Genomic DNA, 23,463 nt, shown 5'->3' with positions numbered 1-23,463 from the left:
GTTTGTGCTAGTCAAGGTTTTCTTCTGAACAGCAACAACAAAAAGGAGTATGATTGGCTTTAGGAAATCCACGGTGCAAAGAATGCAGGAGAGGCGCGTGAAGAGTAAACAGTACGTGAAAACCACCGGAGATCCGGGCTCTGCCACTCAACGGATTATTTATAGAATCGTTATATTTGTTTTGCCACTGTGCTGTGACAGGTAAAATAAAAAGGTATGTGGAGGGAGGCCTGCTGGCGTTTTCCTTATTTCTTCTGTTTTCTTAGAGTGTCGGAGAGATTCTGCCACTCTCCGCGAGAGATAAATAACACACTAAACAATGGGAAACACAAGCGCGGAGATGAGCTGAAAATATTCCGGCCTCAGAACAATAACTCTCTAGATTGAGTTAAATGCATTTATCTCAGACAGAGAGAAATCCCTCCAGCGCCGAATGCTTGGCTCTCGGAACAGAATAAGAGCTCGAGGAGCAACTGGAGCACCGGGAGAAGAGACTGGAGATCCAGATGGCTGAGCTTCTTGGTTCCATGGTAAATAGCCCCCTCTGCTAGGGATAGCAGCAAATGGAAATAGATTGCTAGCCCCCCGGTCCCAGAAGGGGGGGCTGTCCAAGGGGCTGTGGTTAATTTATAAGCAATGTTAAAAGGAATCTTCAGTCACTCGCTCTTTAAGGCTGTGCATCCAGCCACTAAATCAATGTGTGTTCCCCCAGGGCCATTTTGAGGATGTTTGTTAAGCCTGTTGGGACACGGCCGATAATGTTTCCTGTCACTTTCACGACAGCAATTAAAGGAGGAGTCTGGGGTGGAGCTGTGTCTCATCCAGTTAACCTCATTCCTTCAAATCGGATGGTTCCATTTGCCTATTAGACAGGAGCACAGAAAGACAGATTGAATGTAAATCTAATTTTTGCCTCAGAGAAAGTGTATGTAGAAAGTCCATGCAAAAAAATGATAGACTAACAGTGTTTCAGACCTGTGGAAGTTCCAGGGAGGGAAAGTAGGGCTTGTTAAGTGAAGAAAAATAACCACAGAATCCATCTGTGCAACCAAGCCCCTGGCTTCCATCGGTGAGTTACAGTGAGCTACCCATACCCGATCTCCTTCACAATCAGTTCCCTTCCTTTCCTTGGACAAACAGACCCATTGGGGTGCTGGGATTTAAGTCTCTTCAACCACGAAGGGTTCGTGTAATCTCAGTAGGGATGGCTCTCAGAAGCTGGACTACTCAAGCGTGTATGCAAAGGTGAAGCGTATGTTGAGCGAATGAGCGAATGAGCTAACGGCGGATCGAATGTGAGGACATGGAGGACACTGTGTTTCATGTTGAAAGTGTTCAAATGAACCAGTAGAACAATTCTAAAGGATAAAAAAAGTCCTGTCTACAAGTGCCAATCCTGAGTCTCTTTCGGAAGTCCAGAGCAGTGGCTCTGTTGTCTCCTGTTCCTTTGTGGCCACAACCACGGGATCTAAGTAGGCACCGTACCCCTTGGAAGTCCCTCCTCCCTCCGTCCCCCTGAGCCTCGACTCCCGTCCACCCTGGAAGGTCCCCCAGGAGCTTCTACTCCTGAGTGTTCCCTGCTGTTAGTTGTTTGTACGGATTGCATTTACGCCCTCATTTCGGTTTTTGGTGTGGTTGTGGTGGCTTGTTTTTTGAGGTTCTTGCTCTGTTGCTGAAGCGACATTCTCATACCCAGACTCAGGTGAGCCTCCGGCCTCAGCCTCCCAAGTCTTTGGGACCACACTCTGCTTCTGTGTTACCCTTTTTTGTTGTAACTGAGTTATTAGGTCAATGAAGTGCTCAACGTTGACCAACAAAAGCTTGACAAGAAGGCCAGGTGTTTCTTGGAAAACGTGGGGATCTCATGAGCAAGTGAAGATCACAGTTATTGTCCCCGAAGGGAGTCTCCTGCCAGCTTCTCACGTTCCGCTAGCTTCCCGGCCCACGGACTTCCGGCTTGGGGTCCCCACGTCTGCCGGCCAGTGGGGCTGGACACGCGATCTGCTCTTGCTGGAGAGGCGGGGTGTTTCCGCCCTTCGCTGAGCTCTGCCCTGAGCCTTCCTGTCCCGGCTGACCTTCTGTGCTTGAGCTGGGCAGAGGCTTCCTCCTGCAGTGCGACTTCCTTGGATGAGAGATTTGTTTCTCGCATGCCCATTGGGCCACAGAACCGATCTCACCGATGAGTCCAATCAGGCGTGTGTGCCCTCTGCCTCAACTCCACAGCGCTCCCAGTGGAACTGGACCGTGCAGGCAGAAATAATCTTTATCCCACATATTTGCTGGTGACGATTAAACGGGAAAATAAAATTAAAGTTGTGTGAAAGATTAAAGCTCTTTTGTGCCGAGAGGCATCTGTTCGTTGCTTTCATTGTCGACGCTCAACAGGCAAAGTGCAAAACAAATTTAAATGAAAGGAAGAGACTGAACACCAGACAAAGCTGCTGGGCCCTTGAGAGAAATGTCCATCTCAGCCATTGGCAGTTGGAATAGCGTGGGGGGGGGGCAGGGATGGATGCTGAGAACGAGGTCGGCTTCTGCCTTACAAATATGTATGGCCTTCCCCATCTCTGTCACTCACGCAGTCAGCATGCGTCAAGGACCAGCTACCCAGTGGTGTTCGGGGGCCACCAGGAAAGCAGGTAACACAGGCACCCTCTCTGGTCCTGGACCAGAAGCAAGGTCTTCATGGTGCCCTGTTAGGACTTCTGAGAACTCCCACGGACCCCACCCAACTCCCAGCTGGTCAGGAGGCCGAGATCTAAGGATCACAGTTCAAAGCCAGCCTGGGCTTATCTTATCTCCAACAAACAACTCAAAAACCGGAAGTGGTGCTGTGGCTCAAAGTGGTAGAGCACGTGGCTTGAGTAGAAGAGCTCAGGCACAGTGCCCAGGCCCTGAGTTCAAGCCCCATGCCCAGCAAGAATAAAAATAGAAAATAGAAAAGCTGCCGATAAACCTTTTAGGTCAGACCTACTTGTAACTTCATATGTGCGTGTCCTTTAACCTGACAAAAAGCCCTAAGAAGTAGACATCATTATTGTTAAACAAAACACCGAGAGTCCCAAACACGGGGGTCTCTAAGCCCATGGCTGGTCTCCTGGGTGCTTGCAAGTGAGCCGCTTCCCTCATTCAGAACGTCGGATTGTGAATTACTTGGATCAGTGGATCTTGATAAACAGGCTTGTCCCAAACCGATGCACCGGGAAAGCCATTTCTAAAGACAATTAAGAGTGAATTGCTTTTCACGCATCAGGACAGAGCTCCATGAGGCTTCCTGCGGGAGGTGGGGAGGAGCGATTTATGGGTCCGGCCACTGCATAGACGCCGACGCGAGAGTCCGGCTGCTTTACGGCCGCATGGAGCAGAGCTGAATGCAGACGTCTGGGTCTGGAGCGGAGGAAAACGCCTTGCAGAAAACCCAAAGTGTTTACGCCTCCCTTGCTTTTCAAAGAGGCCATGAGAGGAGACAGAAAAAACAGAAGCAGGGAGGCAAGTTTCACAAAAGAGGGTTTTTTGAGTCCTTTAGTAAGTGGAGAGAAAGGACTCAGATGGCTCAGCCTTGGGAATACCAGATGGGTCATTAGGGGTAGAACTTCCAGGGGGATGAGCCTGGGGACCCCACAGACACCCACAATTCCCAGGGAGATGAGAAGGGTTGGCCAAAGGTCCTGAGGATCCCGAGGGACAAGAAGTTTCTGGGGTGGATGGCCCGGCAGCAAAGCTGCAGAAATGCAGTGATTTCTTCCCCCATTTGCATGGCCTTCCGCCTTCACTGGATACCATGACCCCTCCTCTCCTCTGTGTGACTTTTGGGAGGCTTGACCTTCTGACATTTTCCTACTGTCTTTTTTTCTGGGAGACCATCCTTTCTGCAGCAAGAGCGTATGTTCAGCCAACAAGGACTTAGCACGCACCAGGAATAGTCTAAGTGATCCATGAGGGTTTATGGTTGTTGCCGCTGTTGTTCAATGGACAACCAAGGTGTTCCAACTTTGCAGCAACAGCTCCAATAATTCACAAGGACCTCCTTCATTCATGGGCAGGAGCGTGGGGCATAAACTTAGTGGAGCTGCACGGGCCTGGGAAAAGCGCAGGATTTATCTCCTCAGGTCAGTGTGGGCTTGGGGAGCAAGTCATGAACCCAGTTACTGATCCCACTACCTTCCCACTTCCCTCTGGGAATTTACACTGTCCACAGCTCCTTTCTGGTCTTCACTGGCACTATTGAGGGGAATCTAAGACACACTGGCATTTTATTCTGTCCTCAGACTAGAAGGACACCCTTGCAGGAATGAAACCACGAGGGCTTTCCCGCCCTTCTGTCTCTGGGTTTCGTATTGTTTACTTGATTTATATTTTTAACAGAATTTGACTTTGGTAACCATTATCATATTTGAAACGTCAGAATCATGTAATTACAGTACAATCGAAGGGCCTTATTTGCAGCTGGTTACAGCAATTCAAATTTCTCCCAATAAAACCCTTTTTGTCTTCTTTCTAGTTGAAGTTGATTTTAAAAAGAAACAACGACAATGAGTTAGAGATCCATTGTTCACTCGTTAGCAATGTCCACTTTAGCCACAAATACGCTCTGCTGTACACAAAGCCCTAGAGATGTTGGGGAACGTTGTAGGCTTGAAAATTGGTATTAAATCCAACCAATGTTACTTGGACGCATTTAGCTGGAAGTCTGAGTTGAAAAAAGAAAAAAAGGATGCAATTTCCTTCTGCCTAGTTGCTCAAGGTTTTGTCATAAAGAACTCAGGCCTGGGAAACGTTCACCTTTCCCTTTCTCATTTGTAGACACATAGCTCTGAATCAACAACGCGCTTTCGGGGGTGATAGGCCTGGCTCCCAGTTACCTACTCTCAAGCTGCATCTGCCCGGGAGTCAGCTGACGATTCACCTACGCACCTGGGAAGACATCCACACAGCTCCGGGATTTTATTTCTGAGCGTCTGCATGTTTTATGAAATGGCCCACAGTGTCTCAATCTCTCTTCCACACCTGATGTTCGCCCGTTGCATTTTATACTCATCGAGGGGATAAACTTAGAAACCCTGACTTTAAATGACTAGAGGTGTCTCCAGATTCCTTCTGCTGTGCAGTTCATCTCTTTAACTCCTAAATCTCTGCCCCGTTTCCCTCTTTTTCCTTCCATATGTCAGGTGTCCTGGTGTGAAATTCAGACTAGAGCCACGGCCAGCTCACTGATAAACTTACCCTTCACATTCTCTGCAGCCCTCTTGGTAACTGGGTTTCTTTCCTATAATTATTTTGTAAAGCAATGAAAAGGGAGCTTTGGGGGGATTTTGTTTATGCAAAAGTGAAGTTGACTAGATAGAAACAACTCAAGAAGGACACATTTTCTAGCATTGTTAACGCAGGTTGATGGCACGGGTGAATGGGTCTCACATACCATGTCCGTACTCACGTTGATCATCATGTCTATCTTTCCTTCCCCCCCTCCAGGCCCTTTGCTTCCTTAATACTCCTCCCTCTACTTTGAACGAACAATATTTTTCCACTTATGCTCATTTTCCACGATGCTCATCTTTGTGTGTGTGTGTGTGCGCGCACACATGTGCGTGTGCTTGCTTAGACAGCTCTGCCATCTTATGCAATCAAAGACCTGTCACATCGGAAGGAAACGGTAATTATGAATTATGGATTATTTGTGAGGTGCAATACAAAATTAGCTCCTGGGCGTGTTTCCAAAGTTGGAGAAGATTTATGACAGACTGGATATTGATCGATGATTTATAAAGTCTGTTGAATTTGTCAGCACAGCCAATGAATGAGGACTTGTTAGGTTAGACAAATTAAGTTGTAATGAAATAGATTGTCCCTTTTTGAAAAATTAAGATCTGGTCATCGTGAGTTGAAATTTGAAATCTCTCCTATATAAGATACTTTTGTGTTTCAAACAGTGACAGATGTATGTATTTAAGCTCTCTTTCTAAGAAATGCAACAGACCCCAAGGTCGAAAGGACTGGAAAACATGGCTGGTGCCAATTTCAGAACACTGAATATCTCAGAAAAGGCAAGAGACAAAGAGGAGCCCAATAATTTCACCTCTATTTATTCCTGTAGTCCCTGCCTAAGTAAGAGTATTTCTAGTAGAACGCTGTAATTCTCAAGTCATCAAGCAATGGGGCTGTAAACCTATTGATCAATGCTAATTGCGGCTTAACGTTTCTTTGTAGCATTTCATACATCCTAGGCATGAATCCTTTGTCTGTTGGGTAGCTGAGGATGTTCTCCCGTTCCGAGGGCCGTCTCTTGAGTCGGCTACGTGTTTCCTTGGACCCACTCAGATGCATCCTGGTCTCGCGTGATCCCATGTGCTCTGGGTGGTTGGAATCCCAAAGGAAGCTGTCCCCTACGCCAGGCTCTCTGGAGGGTTTTATTTCTCTTGCTTTTATGCAGTGTAACTCAGCCTCTTGGCTCTTCATCTCTTCCTTGCATCCAGGGTGACACAACTTCTCCTTTTGTACAGACCGATGGCCACGTGCTGTGTACACACACACACACACACACACACACACACACACACACACACACACACACACACACACACACACACAGCATTTATGAAGAGCAGCCTGGTGAGGGCTCTCCGGCCTTGTGTCCGTCCAACCCCAGGCTCTTGGCGTGGCCTGGCAGATGAGGGGCCTCTTTCTCCTGTTGTAGCCCATGAGCGAGGAGCTCTGAAAAAAGGGGACTCTACCCTTCCCTTTAAACGCTGAACTCCAGAAATTCCAGAGACGACACTGCTAACATGCAACCACACAAGTACGTGTGGCTTCAAGGAAAGTATAAATTCAATGTCTTCTTCCCTGCCAGCCAAGTGTGGAGATTTCATTAGTGGAAAAGAGGAGAATCACAGAGATAGGTTCGGGAGGAAGGCCGACAGCCAGGAACCCATCAGAAATGTAACCAGTTTCTCAACAGGAATATGCTGAATGAAATCAATGATAAGATCATCCTAGAAGTCAGATCAGAGAGCGTCTGCTCACGGGCTCCCCGGCAGACACTGTCTGATCTCTAGCAAATGGGAGACATTCTCTGAATTGTTCGTTAAGATTGTTTGCTCACAGCATCACCTACAGCAGTGAATTCCCGTGACTCAGGAAGTTACGGGGCACACACCAGGGATGGTCATTTCTTGCCTATCTCCTTCAAACACAACCAGACAGCGAAGGAAGCTTTTCCAGATCAAAGCCCACGGAACCTGAGCAGTCCGAACCCAAGCTAGCACGATACATGTTTGCAGAGCAACTTCTGATTGCCTTGCTATTTATTTCCCTACGCTCCGAGCGTGGCCACCGCTGCGCCTTCTGAGAAGTGGCAGCACAGAGGGACGCAGCAGCAGCTGGTGTGACGGAGCGTGATTACCCACGCTTGTTTTCCACTACAAAATTGCAAGGAAGCACAGAGCTAAACAGGGACGATGATGTGCCGACGAGCAAATGGGCCAGATGTGTGCTTTCTGAACTTACGCTGGGATATAAGCTTTTGTGTCAGCTCTCCTGTCTTTAAAACAATAAATGAAGAAATAAGGTCAATATCCTTTTTGTTTAATAATGTTTTATTGAGAGTAAGTGATTACCTAAATTCTACGAATTTCACAGTATCGTGAGATAGTGATAAAGTCACAAACACATTCTAACCTTCACGAGGCCATTGTCATATTGTGGTCTATGATGTTTGTGAATTCTATGAGCTTTGACAGTACAACTATTTCTTCCACGTCGGGTGCTGTGTACATTTCCTTCCTTTGGCTTAGTGTCAGTTGTTCCCTCTTCCCCTCTCCTTCCCTCCCTCCCGTCACTGCCCTTGGGTTGCTTAGTTCATTTTCATCCATGTCCAGTGCAGCTGATGGCCCCTCTTTGTATTTTTTCCTGTGTTTCCCTCTGATTCTGTGCCCTCCTCCTAGTTTCCCTCAGATGTGCGCATATATATATATATGCATATATCTATGTATATACCACGTATGTGGTCAACAATATGAGGTCATTTAGTAATGGTACAACAGGATGAGTGGAGGTTCTTTGTTTCCCAAGTCCTGTTTACTTTGTCGTATCTCCTTGCATTCTGGATTTAACATCCACATATCAGGGGAGACCATGCCCCCATTTGTCTCCCTGCTTTTGGCTTATCTCGCTCAAAATGATTTTTTCTAATTCTATCCATTTCCTGTGAATGTATAAGGCCAATATACTGCCAATATTTCAGTGTCCCTTTGCTTCTGAGTGGAGATACAGAATTAAGTCTGTGGGTCACATGAATAATTGTTTAAAAAGACAATTTTGGTGAAAATAATTCTAGTAGTACCATTTACATGTAGAAACAGGTTCCCACTAGGAATTACTTCTCTGAAAAATAGATGTCTATTTCAAAGGGGGGAAAAGACAAAAGAGCTACTTACTTGGCTTAATCTAATTGACTTTAATGAGATTAACATGCTCTGTAGTAGATCGCTTGTTTCTGAAAAGGAAAGCCATTTGATTTGTGATATGCTTAACGAGGTTAGAGTGGCAAGTTTGACTTTTCCAAATAGCTATGTAGAACATAACGTGCTTGTGCGAGCAACTGTGGGATGCCATTGGAGAGACTGCGGGCACTAACCACGGGCACAGACGTATCTGAGAGGCTCCAGCATGAGTGCTATGAGCTATGAACGCAGGACGGTGTTTGGAAGCCAAGTTGCTCTCCTCTCTGAGAGACAGCATCTTATAGTTGTTCTAATGCCGCATCACCGGGCCTCGGGATGCAGGACGCACACACACCGGGCCTCGGGATGCAGGGCGCACACACACCGGGCCTCGGGATGCAGGGCGCACACACACCGGGCCTCGGGATGCAGGACGCACACACACCGGGCCTCGGGATGCAGGGCGCACACACACCGGGCCTCGGGATGCAGGGCGCACACACACCGGGCCTCGGGATGCAGGGCGCACACACACCGGGCCTCGGGATGCAGGGCGCACACACACCGGGCCTCGGGATGCAGGGCGCACACACACCGGGCCTCGGGATGCAGGGCGCACACACACCGGGCCTCGGGATGCAGGGCGCACACACACGTGTTTCTGACCCCGGGGATGCACACGGCTAACTTCTCTCCCCCACACTGGCGCGGCTGGGCTCACGGACTCCACGGAACAGCTCCCTCTCTGTTCTGCTCCCAGGGTCACGCTGAGTCCATTGGTTCACCTCCGTTCCGTCCGTCGCCCCACACTCTCCCCCCCCCCACTCTGTCTGAGTGATGGGGTGGGACTCCTCCGGGTGTCCCCCGGGCCTAGACCCGGGAGCCGTGCAGGCGCCCCGTGGCCACGCCCTGCTGTGTGGTGCTGGGGACGCAGCTCCCTCTCTCCGTGACTTGCGGATGCCTGACCAGTTCTCTGAGTCTCTCCGCAAGAACAGACTTCACAAAAAGTTCGTGGACGGTGGGAAGCTTCCTGTGTTTGTAATTGCTCGACGCTATCCAGGGACCTGGGTTTTATTAACTTTGTCCACGGGCTACCAACTGCTTCCATCCTGAACTCTTCAGAAGTTTCAGATTTTCATCTTGGTTTTCCCAAGAAAAATAATTTTGATTATAATGATAGCTCAGGGCCTGGCAGAAGAAAATTGCACAACTCCACAATGTGAAATCATCATCTGCCCTGGTTCACAATTTCCCCACAAGTGTTCCATTCAGACATATATTTGTCTTTAAAAAGGAAGTGCATTAATTATTTAGCTCATTGGGCTTCTGGTACATGGTACTTACATTTCTGATTATAACATCCCAGGATGGAGGTAAAGAAGACCATGAGCGGAAAAAAAATAACCCAACAGCTCTGCACATTAGCAGTTTTGTTAAAAAGCTGTTAGTAAGGAAGAAAAAGTTGAGCCAGCAGGCTAAATCTTAACTGCTATAAATTGCAGCCACCTGCTCGCCTATTTCCAAAGGAAATGATTTTATGAAGTATCAATCAATGTCTGTGAATAAGCCTTGCTGTCATCTCCACTGACTAAGCAAATATCCCTCACCTATCCACCGCCCAGCCGAGCCCACGCAGGCCGTGAGCTATGGGAAGCCAGGGCCCTCAGCCAGCGTTTGGGACGCAAACAAGGATGGAGGAACTCAGAGGATGATCCATTGCGGTGATAGAGTATTGGATTCCACCCTGGCGACAGATTCCCTGGGTGTCAGTGGCATCTGTGAGTAACTATTGAGTGGCTCGTGAGGCTGACGGCCTGAGCCACAGGCTGGCCCCGCGTCCCCGCGTGAATCTGGGGTGACAGGAAGGGCATCTGGGGGTGAGGGGGGCTTGTATCCATCCTCAGAAACACAGGAAACGGCTTCTGATTACTGTGTCTGTTTGGGGTCGTTCAAGGAACGTCTCTGTAAACCCTCTGCTTGCTTAGGACGCCGTTGCAATGAAGACATTCACGCATTGGTTTTATTTCACGTATTTTCTACAGAAGCTTTTATTTCGGTCCTCTGGTTGCTTTTTCTTATCTTCCAATCGAAGGGGCTCAGCCCACAGGTCAGCTTATGACAAGCACAGAGGGCTTTGAGCACGGGGCCTTGCATCCCCTCCCGCCCACCCCGCCCGGCCCAGCTCCCGGGGGCCTGGCGCCCACACCGTTCCCCTCCCCGTTTCTCATACAAGCTTTGGGAAGAAATCACCACTACAGGAGTGTGGCTTTGCCCTGCATGGTAGAACTGAAATGAGTCCCAGCGTCTTACCTAATCTGTGTTACCTACTTTGGTCTTGAATAAATGTTCATTGCTGCGTTAACCCACTTCCAGATAAAATGGCACGGGAGTGTTTCCAGGAAGATCCCGGGCTGCGGCGTCTCTGCGGCGGAGCTGAAGGTTCGTCTCGGGAGCCGCGGCCTCTGCGCCGCTCACGTTCTCACGGGCTGACTGCAGGCTCGGCTTTCGTCCTGAGTTCTCCTCCATCCCATCCTTCCTCCCCGGCGTACGCCTCACACGCTAGCACCATGTTGTGCTGCCTGGAAGGAGACGTGAGTCATCGGCACGCGGCCTTGCATCTGCGGGGCCTGAATGGTGTGATGATGGCTTCCTCCCACGGCTCACCGCGCTTCCGCTTTCCCAGAACCAAAATGACCCCATCCGGGCTTCTCCCACGGCTTTTGTGCCGAGGCTGAGTCACCCTGACGGGGGGGGGGGGGGGGGGGGGGAGGGGATCAGGACGACTCCAGCGCTTCTGTATCCCCTGCGGGTTAGAGGAGCCGTTTGGTTTCATCATGGTGGCGATACACCCTGATCAAAACCAATGACCCCAGGCCCTTTGAATGACTATAGACTACAAGTGGTACTAAGCCATCACACATAACCCGAGGAGAATCAACAGAACTGGTCATGAAATCATGCTCGCTTGTTTGGTCTCAGTTATGAGAGAGGATTTCCCCTTCGGCCAAAACGTTCCTTCCAGGGCTGGTGGTGTTTCTCAGAGATCTTCCCTCATTTCAAAGTTAACCATTTAAAACACCCCATCATTTCACAGCTAAACAACAATCTCCCTGAGTGTGCGCGAGGAGATGTGGCTTTATGTCGTGTTTAATAGAAAGAGACGGATTTTTTTTTTAAATCACACCTAACTACAAAGGTGATGGAGTGAAAACTGAAGCTTGGTTTAAGAAAGAAGCCATTTTCACCTGCACTGTGTTACACCTTTAGGGCAATTAGAAGGCAGCTGCCTCTTCGCTGCTAACCGGCGGCTGCTGGGGTCGGGAGCCATGGCGGTGTCTTGGCTCCCACCCAGCGTCTTCTGCCTACCAAGCCCGCAGAGCAGCCTCGGCCAGCGCGGCCCAGCCCCCTGTGGCTTACTTCTGCTTGCTCAAAGAAGTCAGGACTTGTTCGCTCCAGGGGCATCTATCTGCCAGATAAGAGAATACACCGTGTGTTTTACTCGTTTGCTTGCGTTCTGTCCTCTGGGACTTGGCCTGTAAGACCGTGATGGCGGAAGCCTGCGATTGTGTTTGACCTGGGAGGCGTTGAACCCCCGGAGGTGGAGAACGCTCGGGCAGGCGGTACAGGTGGCGTCATTCAGCCACCAGGAAACCCATCTGGCCGCGGCTTTTGTTTGCTGTTCACAGTCAAACATCGGAGGTGGGACTTTAATAGTCATTGTATTATACTCTGTCTGGGTACCAAGCAAAAGGCCTCTCGCTCTGGGCAGGGCCTCCTGGACAGCTCCCCACGCCCACCTTTCCGCCCATCCCCTGCCCGCTCTGCCCTTCCTGCTGAGGGGGCTGAGGAGAGGAAATCCCGCGGGAAACGCCGAGGATCCTGCAAATAGCAGGGAGAGCGGGCTGAGCCCGCGGCTGCCGGCCCGGGCGCTGGGACTCGCGTAGGAAGCCGTGCGTCTGACGCAGCTGGGCGGGTTACTGAGGCGCACAAGCTCCAGCGTGCCAGGATCTCAGAGTCCATCCACTGCCATTGGTACAAAACACCCAGAAGATGCCAAAGGGAACCTGGCTTGAACTTCCCACTGGCGGGAGGGGAGGGGTGGGGAGGAGCTTATTCCTCGAGGCCTGAGTGTGGTAGAGGCCGGGGTTGAGATGGAGGCTGGGGTGAGATGGAGGCTGGGGTGAGATGGAGGCTGGGGTGAGATGGAGGCTGGGGTGAGATGGAGGCTGGGGTTGATGGAGGCTGGGGTGAGATGGAGGCTGGGGTGGAGGCTGGGGTGAGATGGAGGCTGGGGTGAGATGGAGGCTGGGGTTGATGGAGGCTGGGGTGAGATGGAAGCTGGGGTGAGATGGAGGCTGGGGTGAGATGGAGGCTGGGGTGAGATGGAGGCTGGGGTTGATGGAGGCTGGGGTTGATGGAGGCTGGGGTGAGATGGAGGCTGGGGTGTGGTGGAGGCTGGGGTGGAGGCTGGGGTGAGATGGAGGCTTGGGTGAGATGGAGGCTGGGATGTGGTGGAGGCTGGGATGTGGTGGAGGCTGGGGTGGAGGCTGGGGTGAGGTGGAGGCTGGGGTGAGGTGGAGGCTGGGGTGTGGTGGAGGTTGGGGTATTATGGAGGCTGGGGTGTGGTGGAGGCTGGGGTGAGATGGAGGCTGGGGTGAGGTGGAGGCCGGGGTGTGGTGGAGGCTGGGGTGGAGGCTGGGGTGAGGTGGAGGCTGGGGTATTATGGAGGCTAGGGTGTGGTGGAGGCCGGGGTGTGGTGGAGGCCAGGGTGTGGTGGAGGCTGGAGTGAGGTGGAGGCTGGGGTATTATGGAGGCCCATTGGGCTCCACTTGAAGCTGGAGATTCCGGCCTGTTCTGTGAGCCACCATTCCCAGAGTCTGTGTCCTAAACCTTCATTCCCTTCACACGGGACCGTGATGGGAACTGAAATCAAAGGTCGCGTTATTTACCGTCCTGTTACCTCGTGGTTCTAGGTTAGTTTTCCTAATTATGAAAGCTGTGAGGAGGCCATTCCATACTCCGAGCCTAGACACGTTTGATTTGATGTTGACTTATGAGAGCTATAATTACTCCTTTCATGGTCAATTATCCACAGCCAAAAAAATAAAGGGGAGGCCCCACCTCATCGCTATGCAAAAACCCATTTATTAATAATTGTTCATAATAGTAATAATTCCCCAGTTAAGTCGCTGGCTCGGAGCAGAACCCGGGGCCGACATGCTGAAGCCATGCTGCTCGGAGCCGGAGGCGGGGTCCGGATTTGACAAACGAGGTAAATATGATCTGACTTCTCATCTCCTCTGCCGGACACGGGCTGTGCTCAGGAGCCCTGGCGCTGGGATTGGGGGTTCGGGCAGAGCGCGGGCACGCCTCGCTCCCAGCCTCCCACCTGGTCTTCAGGCCGTTCCTTGGTGCCCAGCTGGGCCTTTGCCTCCTCGGGATGCCCTGTCGTTCATTCTCGGCCCCGCCTCCTTCCCCAGCACTGGGTGACTCACAGCCCGGGTCTCCTGCTGTGGATGGAGCCTGGGCTTGAGCTCAGCAAGGACCGGCAGCCCCGGCCTTTCGTCAGGGGTGACCTCAGTTGGGGAAGGCCCGCTGCCAGTGGCTTATGCCTGTAATCCCAGCTGCTCAGGAAGCTGAGAGCTGGAGCCCACTGGTCCAAACCGGTCTAGGAAGTGCAGATTAAGAGACTCCATCTCCAACTAAGCAGCCAAATGCTGCCTTGAAGAACTGGCACCAGCGGCCCGTTCCTGGACCAGGTACCGTGTCCCCTCTGAACTCCAAAGAAGGAATCTTCCAAAAACTCACAGGGAGCAAAAGTGCCGCGGGCCTGTCTGACAGAGATGTCTGTCTTTTCTTGAAGAATACTCGTGTTCAGTCCTCAGGTTAAGAAGACATCGTTTTTAACCAGGTGTCATCATCTCTTTGCATGCAGGGGGGGAAAACACGAAAGCGTAATCCTTGTAGCGGTGGAAAGCGCCTCAGCGGGTCACAGCAGGGCTCCCGGGTAGCAGCTGTAGCAGCACCGCGTGGTACGGTCACCGGCTGAAGTCACGGGTTCTTCTCGAAGACACTAAGCATGGGTTGAACCAAACAAAGCACTCTGCGGGCCAGCCCGGCCCAGCCGCTGTCCCCTCGCCCAGCATCTTAAGGCAAAGTCAGTACTAACGCAAAAGGCTTCGTACTCTCACCGTCTTCCTGAATTCTGGCGCGCTGCGGTCTTGACGTCTGGTCCCCTCCCCCTAAGGGCCTGGATTCCCTCCGTGGCCTGGGGCGTGGCGGGCTGCACAGGTTCCCGGGCGCTGGCGCGGCATGGGGGAGTCGCTTCCAGTTCCTAGGGGAAGCAGAGACTTGGGTTGATGGAAAGTAAGTACATTTATTTCTCCACAAAAAGCCGCAGTCATCCTGGAGTCTTTCCACCAAAATGGGTAAAGGAAGGGGCTTGGTGGACCCACGGAAGAGCCGAGGCTTTCTCCGGCTGCCAGGCCGTATGGATTCATTCAACAGATAGCCAAAATAACAAAATCAACTGCAGACGCTCTCTGCAGACCATGGATGACCCCTTCAACACTGGGGCGTGATCGGCACCTTCCGGAGCTTTATCGATCTACTCACTTATTTTGTGCAGGTGCTGGGGCTTGAACTTAGGGCCGCACACTCTCACTCACCTTTCTTGCTTACAGCCTCTTGGACTGAGCCTCCAGTCTGGCTGGTTAGTTGGAGATGGGGTCTCTCAACGTTTACTGTCTAGGCTGGTTTGGAGCCCTGATCCCGAGTGGCTGGGATTACAGGCGTGAGCCACTGGTCCCTGGCCTTTACTGAGCTTTATCGGCCAGAGCCACCCATCTGGCTTCACGGGGGAATTTTCTAGAATAGCCCATGCGGTCCTAGCAAAGGAATCAAATTCAGATAAAGGTCTAAGTCTAGGCTGGACAGGTACTCCCAGGAAACCACATGCAGGGCAGATGGACAGTGGGTGGAGCAGCTTTCCCGTGGGGCCGGGAAGAGACTGGATTAAACGAGCCTGCTCCTGGGGCTTGACCCCAACTGCTGATAATTGCTTGGTTCCCCCCCCCCCCGCAATTATTCTGCTCCAATTAAACTCCATCATCAAATCACCTTCTTTGGCTTTTGTTTGTGTTTCCTGTTGTTGATCCTGTTGTTGACGATGATGTTGTTTCTAGAAGATGACACGCTGCTGTGTGGTCCAGAATGTTCTCCGAAAGCTCTGGCCTGTGTCAAAGGCCACGAGATTGTCAGCAGAGTCAGGGCGTGTGGAGTCGGCACCTGAGGCCAGAGCACCTGCTCACGGCTCGCCTGAGCTTCGGGTGCAGGTGGGTGTGGGGCATGCGTCTGTGCCAACCCGCAGCCCACCGTGGAATGCTGCCTGCGGAGGGCTGAGCAACCGTGCCTCGGTGGGGCAGAAAGGCCGCCCCTCCCCCAGCCCTGACGGAAAGATGACAATGAGACACCTGGTAACAACCCTCGGAGCCCACACTGGGCCTGCGCGCGCCTGACACCCGCGGGAAAGCGGCAGTTTTGGATTTGTGGCAAGGCAGTAGTCCACGCCACGTGGCATTGTGGTTCATCTTCAGCCACTGAGGCAGGAGACAGAACCAGATCTCGTGGGGAGTGAGCACCGTTGTCCTGTTGGACAGTAACTTCGCAGCGGCATGCAAGTCCGAGTTGCGGGTGCTCAGCCCCGCCGTGTGCACGGCACGAAGCGGAGCCATCCGAGTCCTGAGCTGGTTGCCAGCTGAGCACCGGTGGCTTCTCCTCGGGGAGGTGTCCGTGGAGCCACCGGCCCAGAGCGGCCGCCGGCCCACCACAGCGCCAGGGAGTCAGTAACGGGGTGTGAAGACGTAGACGTCTCCAGATCACGTCACTGCGATTAAAACCGAGCACCGCAGACCGCGGGTACATGTTTGCTGTGTGAGTTCAGCCCCGGGATGCCACCCTGTGAAATCGGACTCGGCACTGCTGACATGTCATTTTTCTGGCTCTCCTCTCCACTCTGGCTACCAAATGCCACCACAGCCACGGTTTTCCGAACGCGGGCGGTCTAGAAACATCAATCCACACGGTGTCCGAGACCATGGACCTCCGCTTCACAAGCTGAGGCTAAAGTGCACATGTTCTCTACTTGGAGAGGACTTCGCTCTGCTGCTGGTGTGTCTGCGGCTGTAGAATTCTACAGAGAGATCCATTAACACACATGTCAGAATCACAAAGGATTGTTGGTGGAATTGTGTGTGTGCATGTGCGTGTGTGTGCATGTGTGTGCACACGCGTGTGTGCACACGCATGTGCACGTGCGTGCGTGTATGTGTGTGTGCGTGCGTGCATGTGTGTGCGCGTGCGTGCATGCGTGTGTGTCTGTGTCTGTGTGTGTGTGCATGTGTGTGTGTGTGCGTGTGTGTGTGCGTGTGTGTGTGTCTGTGTCTGTGTGTGCGCGTGCGTGCGTGTGTGTCTGTGTCTGTGTGTGCGCGTGCGTGCGTGTGTCTGTGTCTGTGTGTGTACGTGCGTGCGTGCGTGTGTGTGCGCGTATGTGTGTGTGCGTGCGTGTGTGCGTGAGTGTGTGTGTGTGTGTGAGATCCCTCTCAAAGTTCCCACCAACAGAACCCCCGGAGAGTTCTGCCTTCCGCAGACATCTGCTTCCCAGCTTGCCAACCTCTGACATCGCTGACCTCATTTTTCCAACCCAATTTCTCTGTTATGAACCACTTATCTTGAGAATGAAATGAAGAGGTGTTGAGACACAGAAATGCAATGAAATGTTTTTGAAGTGGACAAAAATCAAAAGAATGGTCCAAAGTTTTACAACTTCACTTCTGTTGAACGTGTTTCTATTGTGACTCTGGTTCACGGCAACGCTAGTTTTCGAGTGCCGTATTTTAAAGGAATCGGGAACAAGCGCGTGGGGGCTTTACCCTCATGATTTATCCCGTCCACGGAGTGAGACCTTGCTTGCACCTCGACTCGCAGAGATCTGACACCCGTTTCCACATCAGACTAGATCTCACGCAGGACACAATGGCGAGTCAGATCCTACCCTGCCGGCTTACGCTAAAGCCGAGCCTCGGGACGCATGTGCTGGCGTTCCGTGCGGAAGGCTCCGTGCGTGACCGTCTCTGCCCGTGGAAATGATAACGGTCCCTCTCACTTGATGCAGACTTCGGTTTCTTCCACGAGCCTGGGGAAAATGCTGAAGAGTTCAAGATGTCCTTTATAGAATGACATCTGGGCTTTGTGCACGGCAGCTGCTGCTGTAAATAATTCACCAGCGATCGGGCCCAGGGGCCCCGAGCTGCGTGTTAAGCTGGAAGCAGCGGCGCCAGGCAGCACTGCGCCCACCTTGCTCTGTGCGAGGGAGAGAAGCTTGGGGTTCACCTGGTTTGTTTGAACCTAAAGGAGCCGGTGTGGCCATCCAGGGCTCCGTCCAGGGCTCCGTCCAGGGCGCCGTCCAGGGCGCCGTCCAGGGCTCCGTCTGGCTCTGTGAACCTTCTGTGTCAGGCAGGTGGCCCCATCTTCCCACCAGCCTCCCCACCCCCACATGGCCATGGGGATAAGTTAGAAAGCAGGGCAGGCTGCACACATATTGGCTGGAACAAAGTTCAACTTCTTCACCATGACTGTTTTTCAATAGCCAACGTATTCCTGTCTTTGGGCCAGGCGGGGCCAGGGTTTCGAAGTCTGGTTATCTCACTGATATCTCTCTTGCCGCAGGCCAAGGTCCGGGCACGCCGGACGCCTTCCTCCCAGAGGCCCCACCACACACGCGCCATTTCTTCAGAAGTTGGTGTTGGTTTGGGGGAACTGTTCCTACCAGTCCATCACCTGCTGGGAGTCTCGGAGATGAATGCATGTAAAAGCTACACGCACTTTAATTTACTGTCATAGGTACCTTAATCAGCAGCTACTTAAATGAAATTCTACCACGGAGTCCAATTTAATAGCATAGGGCAACAGATAAAAAGCAAAACAAAACAGAAAAAAATTACCTGTGATATGATAGCTGTGCGGTGTGTTAGCATCCATCAAATGATACACTTCAAATACTTCTGAACATTCATCGTCTTATTAGAACAACGCAAATTGACTTCAGCGAGGCTGTAAGGGACGGAGGTGAAATGCTGGGAGGCGCCGGAGTGGGTACGGACCCTCTCTCTTCTTCACCCTGACCCCCAGCTCTGCCCCCGGCCCTGCCGGGAGTGGCACCGTTCTGAGTGGAATGTGGGGGACATTCACGTGTCTTGTTGGGGTTTCCGGGCCGTGGGGACCAGGGACTCTCGGCAGGAACCTCCAGGCTGCCCCAGTGGCTTTTCTTTGCTTCTCCCTGGGAAGTGCCTAGGATGGGGTCAGCTGACACCACAAAATGAGGCTCTGGGGGTGACAGACTCCCTTGGGAAGTGATGGAAATGACTTTTGGACTTGTTAGGTCCCTATTCTGAGGTAAAAGCATGTGCTCACCTAAAAGAAGACACACTCAAAAAAGATACTGCAACAATCCACTGGAGTCACTCGGGGAGAAGGAAAACAAATGCCCACCAGGCAACAGGCAGGGGCGAGGGGGGACGTGGGCCTGGCGGAGTGGGAACGAGGGGGAGGCAGGGGGCGTGGGTGAGGGGTGTGCGTGGCGAGACCCCAGAGCCGCACAGGCTGGCCGCCAGGGCGGACGGAAGGGTGTGCGTGCGTGGGGTGTGCGCGTCTGTCTGTATTGTTTCTGCTAAAGAGCAGTTGGACACACCATGACCTCCAGAGGTTTACATACCTGGTCCGTGTCCTCCTTAACATGCTGGGTTGATTGGAAGCCACAGGGAGCAGGGAGGAGAGGGCCTAGCCGGACAGCAGCTCCGCAGGGGAGCGGGACTCATCCCCCGGCACAGACACACCCTCCGAGCACAGAGACCCACGCGGCCCTCCGAGCACGGAGACCCCACGGACCCACGCGGCCCTCCGAGCACGGAGACCCCACGGACCCACGCGGCCCTCCCAGCACGGAGACCCCACGGACCCACGCGGCCCTCCCAGCACGGAGACCCCACGGACCCACGCGGCCCTCCCAGCACGGAGACCCCACGGACCCACGCGGCCCTCCCAGCACGGAGACCCCACGGACCCACGCGGCCCTCCCAGCACGGAGACCCCACGGACCCACGCGGCCCTCCCAGCACGGAGACCCCATGGACCCACGCGGCCCTCCCAGCATGGAGACCCCATGGACCCACGCGGCCCTCCCAGCACGGAGACCCCATGGACCCACGCGGCCCTCCCAGCACGGAGACCCCATAGACGGGTGGACCAATGAGCTCTTCAGAGCCAAATGTGGCCGTCCGGTGACTGGCCAGCTGGTCCTGGTGGGGCAGCCGCCACTCAGCCCTTGTGGTCTCATCAATCCGCCAGGTTCTAGGCCCTGGCGGGTGCTGGACTGCCTGTCGGGGGCGTTTCATCTGCTCCTGTAGTCCGGCAAGATCCACTCAGAGCATCTCTGCGGAGCTCTCTCTCAGAGCTCCTGGCCAGCACAGCTTCCCACCGGGGGCAGGAGCGTCTGCGCACCCGGAGGGGGCCTGGGGCCCGCGAGCGCTTGCTAACAACCCCGGGCCGGCGTGGGGGCCTCCCGTCCACCCTGCCGTTCCGCGGCGCAGAGCCCGGCACTCTGGGGAGAAGGGGGCGGATCGGATCTCACCCCGGAGGTCCTCCAGTCACATGTCCCTCAGCAGTCAGTTTGGAAAGCAGAAACAAAACACCTAGTGTGTGCCCAGCACCGGCACTTGACACTCTTGCTTTTTCCGCCCAAGGTTGGTACTCTACCACTTGATTCATGCCTCCAACTGCAGGCTTTTCACTGGTTCATTGGATCTAAGAGTCTCATGAACTTTTCCACCCAGGCTGGCTTCAAACCGTGATCTTCAGATCTCGGCCTCCTGAGTAACTGGGATTACCGGTATGAGTACCACACTGCATAAGTCCATCTTAGAAGAGTCTTTCTGCTCCCTGATAGTCTAAGCTATAAGATGGAGGCATAAAGCACCCACTGATTTATGGGCCCTGTCAAACAAGACCAAGGACACACACAACCCCTCAGGGTCTCACGTATGTTTTATGTGCGATGCTGGTGATTGATAGCACTGGTCACTTTGGAGACAGAGGTGACCAGTACCAGCAAAGACATACTTCTACAAGCTGGCGACTCGTCCATCCAGCTCAGAAGGTATCCTGCTTAGGAAAGATACAAAAAGAGGCCACATGGCTGTCCACATACCGACATGTTCAGGTATTGCAGTGGCTGGACAATTAAAAGTAAATGACCCGTGCTATTACTCAATATTGATTCTTCTAGAGATTCGATATCTGAGTTGATGTATTTCTGGACCCCAATTACTCAGCAGCTAAATGCTGGAATTGCCTCATGCCTCAGCTTTCAACGGCTATAAAATACTTTCAGCCTCAAGAGTTCGGGATGGGCTATAAATTCTTGTTTGTGTTGCTATGGTGATTTATATTGTCACCCTTTTAATAACCACATCAAATGCAGGCATTAAGTAGCAATATAACACCTCTACATAATTTAACAGCAACCATTTGTGACAACTTCTGGCACAATTTGAACATTCTATGAGGAAATTAAAAGTAAATAGAAATAAATCACCTCGAGCCTGAGATGTAAATATTTGAGTGGAGTGTTAGTCATCTTTCCATCACTGTAACAAACGCCTGAGGTAATCAACTTGGGAGACAGGATTTATCCCGGCTCACGCGTCGGGAGGTTCCGGCCCGTGGTCAGTGGCCCGAGGGGTGTGGGGCTGTGGTGGGACCCACACATCATGGCTGGGAATGTGTCTTCAAAGGAAGAGAGGCTCTGAATGCCTTTGTATCACTGTTCACGCTCTGTGTTGGTCAGGCCGATTAGCAGCACGAGAGCGAGAGACGCGTTTCCTGAGTCCACTCTGCAGCAGCCATCCGGCGGCGGCGTGGGGTAAGATGGAGCCTCTCAGGAGCCATTCCTCCTGATGCCACGGCTCCTCCTTGCCAACCACCCCTGGCACTCTGCAGGTGCTGTGCCCGGTGGGAGGGAGGCACTCCGCTGGGGAGTAAATTCACGGTGACTGTGTTTGAAGCTGGGAGCCAACAAGAAGCAGGGGCAGGGGCAGGAGGGGCAGGGGCAGGAGGGGCAGGGGCAGGAGGGGCAGGGGCAGGAGGGGCAGGGGCAGGAGGGGCAGGGGCAGGAGGGGCAGGGGCAGGAGGGGCAGGGGCAGGAGGGGCAGGGGCAGGAGGGGCAGGGGCAGGAGGGGCAGGGGCAGGATGGGCAGGGGCAGGAGGGGCAGGGGCAGGAGCAGCAGGGGCAGGCAGGGAGAAGCAGGCAGCCTGGGGCTGGGCCGGCCCGCGCCGCTCAGGGTCAGCTCAGCTCCCGCTGCTGGCCGTGCGTGTGTCCCCAGGGTGCCGATGCCGCTCAGGGTCAGCTCAGCTCCCGCTGCTGGCCGTGTGTGTGTCCCCAGGGTGCTGGCACCGCTCAGGGTCAGCTCAGCTCCCGCTGCTGGCCAAGCGTGTGTCCCCAGGGTGCCGATGCCGCTCAGGGTCAGCTCAGCTCCCGCTGCTGGCCAAGCGTGTGTCCCCAGGGTGCTGATGCAGGTGGGGTGGGCTAGAGAATCCCAAAACCACCCGGTCATCTCCGGCCCGGGCCCGGTATCGGGCTGATACCTCATCCGCAGAGCGGAGAGATGCCGTCCATAACCTCTGCGTACGTGTGTATCCCCTGTAAAAACGTTGCTCCCAAGGAAAGCAAAGGAGGAAGGAAAGGTGGAGGCCAACTCGGCGTTCCTACGGAGGTAGGAGGAGCCCCGGGAGCCCCGGGAGCCCTCAGAGCCCCGGGAGCCCTCGGAGCCCCGGGAGCCCTCGGAGCACGAATTCCCAGAGGCGACTGCTTTTGCCAGGCCCCTCTGTGACCTGAGCCACACACACCTGCTGTTCTTTAGTGTTCACATCATCAGATGCAAAAAGAAAAAAAAAAAGAAAGAAAGGAAAGAAAGCAATGATTTTATGTCCTCTGGCCCCACAATGAAGGGTTGGGAGCAACCTGAAAGTATTCGAATGTCTACTTGTTTTTCTCAAGAAACCACACTCTGTGGCCTTTATTAGAGCACATGGCTGTCACGTCCCTATTTTATAAGCGATTGTGTCTAATCTTGTTATACATTACACTTTATTATCAGGATGTGTACCTAGGGAAGACACAGATATCAAGCGTTTGGTACTGTCTGTGGTTCCCACGGGGGTTTGGATCTTCCCTGGCGAGGGGGAGGGGAGTCTTCAATGTTGACTTGGGAAGTAAAGGCCACGTGCACAGCATCCATAAAAATGGAGCTGATCTTCCTCAGGGCAGAGGGTGGGATGCTGAGGAGATATGGCTGCCGTTGCCAAGGTCTATAGAAACCAGCAAATGGTCCAATTCACGTCCAGTGATTCCTCCTGCTCGCTGGAGTAATGTGATCCCAGAGAAAGAAGCCCAAATCCCCGTCTCTCTTCTCTTCTGTGGTTGCCTAACAGAGACAAAGCCTTCCAGTGGAGCGCCCAGCAGAGAGCCCAAAAGAGCTGTCAGCATGGACCAGGCTGGAAGGAATCCCTGAGCCTGGAGCCAGGGCCGGCCGGTTCCAGCAGGAGGATGACAAGTTAAACAAGTTCTTCCATTGTAAGTAACTGCTATTTTGGCAGAAGCACATTTCCACGACAGCTAGCTAACACCAGCACACCAATGCATCACCAATGCCAGTCAGTTTACCCAAACACGTATTCACAAAATAGAGGTAACGTAAATACATCTTGATTAGAAGGTGACAATGTGTACAGAGTTCACCACAGTGCCCAGCACTGTGTTTTCTAATTGTTGCTCTGTTCCTATTCTTAGCATAATTTATTTTATTAATAATGAGTGTTATTATTACTACAGAAGTACAGGTCTAGCACGTCTGTGCTTGGGCCAGGATTCGCTATGGAATTAAAGGACATGCAAGGTGCAGACTCCAGGAAA

Source organism: Dipodomys merriami, unplaced genomic scaffold, assembly GCF_024711535.1.
Source record: "Dipodomys merriami isolate MVZ:Mamm:240054 unplaced genomic scaffold, mDipMer1.0.p SCAF_163, whole genome shotgun sequence".
Lineage (NCBI taxonomy): Eukaryota > Metazoa > Chordata > Mammalia > Rodentia > Heteromyidae > Dipodomys > Dipodomys merriami.
This window is presented reverse-complemented; position numbering follows the sequence as displayed.